Source organism: Triticum dicoccoides, chromosome 7A (assembly GCF_002162155.2).
Source record: "Triticum dicoccoides isolate Atlit2015 ecotype Zavitan chromosome 7A, WEW_v2.0, whole genome shotgun sequence".
Taxonomy (NCBI): domain Eukaryota; kingdom Viridiplantae; phylum Streptophyta; class Magnoliopsida; order Poales; family Poaceae; genus Triticum; species Triticum dicoccoides.
Genome location: NC_041392.1, coordinates 676,706,507 through 676,711,238, shown reverse-complemented (window position 1 = coordinate 676,711,238; position 4,732 = coordinate 676,706,507).

Sequence of the window (4,732 nt, the reverse complement as noted above, 5' to 3'; positions counted from 1 at the left end):
CACGATCAGATCGTAGGAATTTTATTTTCTTGTTACGATGATTTTCAACTTCACTCTGAAATTCTTTGAACTTTTCAAATGTTTCAGACTTATGTTTCATTAAGTAGATATACCCATATCTGCTTAAGTCATCTGTGAAGGTGAGAAAATAATGATATCCGCCACGAGCCTCAACATTCATCGGACCACATACATCTGTATGTATGATTTCCAACAAATCTGTTGCTCTCTCCATAGTACCGGAGAACGGTGTTTTGGTCATCTTGCCCGTAAGGCACGGTTCGCAAGTACCAAGTGATTCATAATCAAGTGGTTCCAAAAGTCCATCAGTATGGAGTTTCTTCATGCGTTTTACACCGATATGACCTAAACGGCAGTGCCACAAATAAGTTGCACTATCATTATCAACTTTGCATCTTTTGGCTTCAACATTATGAATATGTGTGTCACTACTATCGAGATTTAATAAGAATAGACCGCTCTTCAAGGGTGCATGACCATAAAAGATATTACTCATATAAATAGAACAACCATTATTCTCTGATTTAAATGAATAACCGTCTCGCATCAAACAAGATCCAGATATAATGTTCATGCTCAACGCTGGCACCAAATAACAATTATTTAGGTCTAATACTAATCCCGAAGGTAGATGTAGAGGTAGCGTGCCAACCGCGATCACATCGACTTTGGAACCATTTCCCACGCGCATCGTCACCTCGTCCTTAGCCAATCTTCGCTTAATCCATAGACCCTGTTTTGAGTTGCAAATAATAGCAACAATAACCAGTATCAAATACCCAGGTGCTACTACGAGCATTAGTAAGGTACACATCAATAACATGTATATCACATATACCTTTGTTCACCTTGCCATCCTTCTTATCCGCCAAATACATGGGGCAGTTCCGCTTCCAGTGACCAGTCTGCTTGCAGTAGAAGCACTCAGTTTCAGGCTTAGGTCCAGTTTTGGGTTTCTTCTCCTGAGCAGCAACTTGCTTGCTGTTCTTTCTGAAGTTCCCCTTCTTCTTCCCTTTGCCCTTTTTCTTGAAACTAGTGGTCTTGTTGACCATCAACACTTGATGGTCCTTCTTGATTTCTACCTCCGCAGCTTTCAGCATCTAAGAGCTCGGGAATTGTATTATTCATCCCTTGCATATTATAGTTCATCGCGAAGCTCTTGTAGCTAGGTGGAAGTGATCGGAGAATTCTGTCAATGACGCAATCATCTGGAAGATTAACTCCCAATTGAATCAAGTGATTATTATACCGAGACATTTTGAGTATATGCTCACTGACAAAACTGTTCTCCTCCATCTTGCAGCTATAGAACTTATTGGAGACTTCATATCTCTCAATCCGGGCATTTGCTTGAAATATTAACTTCAACTCCTGGAACATCTCATATGCTCCATGATGTTCAAAACGTCGTTGAAGTCCCGATTCTAAGCCTTAAAGCATGGCACACTGAACTATCGAGTAGTCATCAGCTTTGCTCTGCCAGACGTTCATAACATCTGGTGTTGCTCCAGCAGCAGGCCTGGCACCCAGCGGTGCTTCCAGGACGTAATTCTTCTATGCAGCAATGAGGATAATCCTCAAGTTACGGACCCAGTCCGTGTAATTGCTACCATCATCTTTCAACTTTGCTTTCTCAAGGAACGCATTAAAATTCAATGGAACAACAGCACGGGCCATCTATCTACAATCAACCATAAACAAGCAAGATACTATCAGGTACTAAGTTCATGATAAATTTAAGTTCAATTAATCATATTACTAAAGAACTCCCACTTAGATAGACATCCCTCTAATCCTCTAAGTGATCACGTGATCCAAATCAACTAAACCATGTCCGAGCATCACGTGAGATGGAGTAGTTTCATTGGTGAACATCACTATGTTGATCATATCTACTATATGATTCACGCTCGACCTTTCGGTCTCCGTGTTCTGAGGCCATATCTGTATATGCTTGGCTCGTCAAGTATAACCTGAGTATTCCGCGTGTGCAACTGTTTTGCACCCGTTGTATTTGAACGTAGAGCCTATCACACCCGATCATCACGTGGTGTCTCAGCACGAAGAACTTTCGCAACGGTGCATACTCAGGGAGAACACTTCTTGATAATTAGTGAGAGATCATCTTAAAATGCTACCGTCAAACAAAGCAAGATAAGATGCATAAAAGATAAACATCACATGCAATCAATATAAGTGATATGATATGGCCATCGTCATCTTGTGCTTGTGATCTCCATCTTCGAAGCACCGTCATGATCACCATCGTCACCGGCGCGATACCTTGATCACCATCGTAGCATCGTTGTCATCTCGCCAATCTCATGCTTCCACGACTATCGCTACCGCTTAGTGATAAAGTAAAGTATTACAGCGCAATTGCATTGCATACAATAAAGCGACAACCATATGGCTCCTGCCAGTTGCCGATAACTCGGTTACAAAACATGATCATCTCATACAATAAAATTTACCATCATGTCTTGACCATATCACATCACAACATACCCTGCAAAAACAAGTTAGACGTCCTCTACTTTGTTGTTGCAAGTTTTACGTGGCTGCTACGGGCTTTTAAGCAAGAACCAATCTTACCTACGCATCAAAACCACAACGATAGTTCGTCAAGTTGGTACTGTTTTAACCTTCGCAAGGACCGGGCGTAGCCACACTTGGTTCAACTAAAGTTGGAGAAACCGACACCCACCAGCCACCTGTGTGCAAAGCACGTCGGTAGAACCAGTCTCGCGTAAGCGTACGCGTAATGTCGGTCCAGGCCGCTTCATCCAACAATACCGCCGAACCAAAGTATGACATGCTGGTAAGCAGTATGACTTATATCGCCCACAACTCACTTGTGTTCTACTCGTGCATATAACATCAACACATAAAACCTGTCTCGGATGCCACTGTTGGGGAACGTAGTAATTTCAAAAAAATTCCTACGCACACGCAAGATCATGATGATGCATAGCAACGAGAGGGGAGAGTGTAATCTACGTACCCTCGTAGACCGACAGCGGAAGCGTTGTGACAACACGGTTGATGTAGTCGTACTTCTTCACGGCCCGACCGATCAAGCACCGAAACTACGTCACCTCCGAGTTCTAGCACACGTTCAGCTCGATGACGATCCCCAGACTCCGATCCAGCAAAGTGTCGGGGAAGAGTTCCGTCAGCACGACGGCGTGGTGACGATCTTGATGTTCTACTGTCGCAGGGCTTCGCCTAAGCACTACTACAATATTATCGAGGACTATGGTGGAGGGGGGCACCGCACACGGCTAAGAGAACGATCTTGAAGGTCAACTTGTGTGTCTAGAGGTGCCCCTGCCCCCGTATATAAAGGAGCAAGGGGGGTGCGGCCGGCCCTAGGAGGAGGCGCGCCGGAGGAGTCCTCCTACCGGGAGTAGGACTCCCCCCCTTTCCCTAGTTGGATTAGGACTTGGGGGGAAGGAGGAGAGGGAAGAAAGGAAAGGGGGGCGCCGCCCCCCCCCCCCTCCTTGTCCAATTCGGACTTGGGGGGGAAGGGGCGTGCGGCAGCCCCTAGGCCTCCTCTCCTCTTCCTCCACTAGGCCCATTAAGGCCCATTAGGTTACCGGGGGGTTCCGGTAACCTCCCGGTACTCCGGTAAAATGCCGATTTCACCCGGAACACTTCCGATGTCGAAACATAGGCTTCCAATATATCAATCTTTATGTCTCGACCATTTCGATACTCCTCGTCATGTCCGTGATCATATCCGGGACTCCGAACAAACTTCGGTACATCAAAATATATAAACTCATAATGAAAAGGTCATTGTAACATTAAGCGTGCGGACCCTACGGGTTCGAGAACAATGCAGACATGACCGAGACACGTCTCCGGTCAATAACCAATAGCGGAACCTGGATGCTCATATTGGCTCCTACATATTCTACGAAGATCTTTATCGGTCAGACCGCATAACAACATACGTTGTTCCCTTTGTCATCGGTATGTTACTTGCCCGAGATTCGATCGTCGGTATCTCAATACCTAGTTCAATCTCGTTACCGGCAAGTCTCTTTACTTGTTTTATAATACATCATCTCGCAACTAACTCATTAGTTGCAATGTTTGCAAGGCTTATGTGATGTCCATTACCGAGAGGGCCCAGAGATACCTCTTCGACAATAGGAGTGACAAATCCTAATCTCGAAATACCGCAACCCAACATGTACCTTTGGAAACACCTGTAGAGCTCCTTGTCTATGGTTAGGAAACATAACCATCTTCGATTAATGAGCTAGTCAAGTAGAGGCACACTAGTGACGTTTAGTTTGTCTATGTATTCACACAAGTATTATGTTTCCGGATAATACAATTCTAGCATGAATAATAAACATTTATCATGATATAAGGAAATAAATAATAACTTTATTATTGCCTCTAGGGCATATTTCCTTCAATACCTACCACTTGCTTATCATGCCCCCATATTGTTAAGCCAAGTCTCTAACCCACCTAGTCCTAGCAAATCGTTGTTTGGCTATGTTACCGCTTTGCTCAGCCCCTCTTATAGCGTTGTTAGTTGCAGGTGAAGATTGAAGTTTGTTCCTTGTTGGAACATGGAGATGTTGTTCCTTGTTGGAACATGTTTACTTGTTGGGATATCACAATATCTCTTATTTAATTAATGCATCTATATACTTGGTAAAGGGTGGAAGGCTCGGCCTTATGCCTGGTG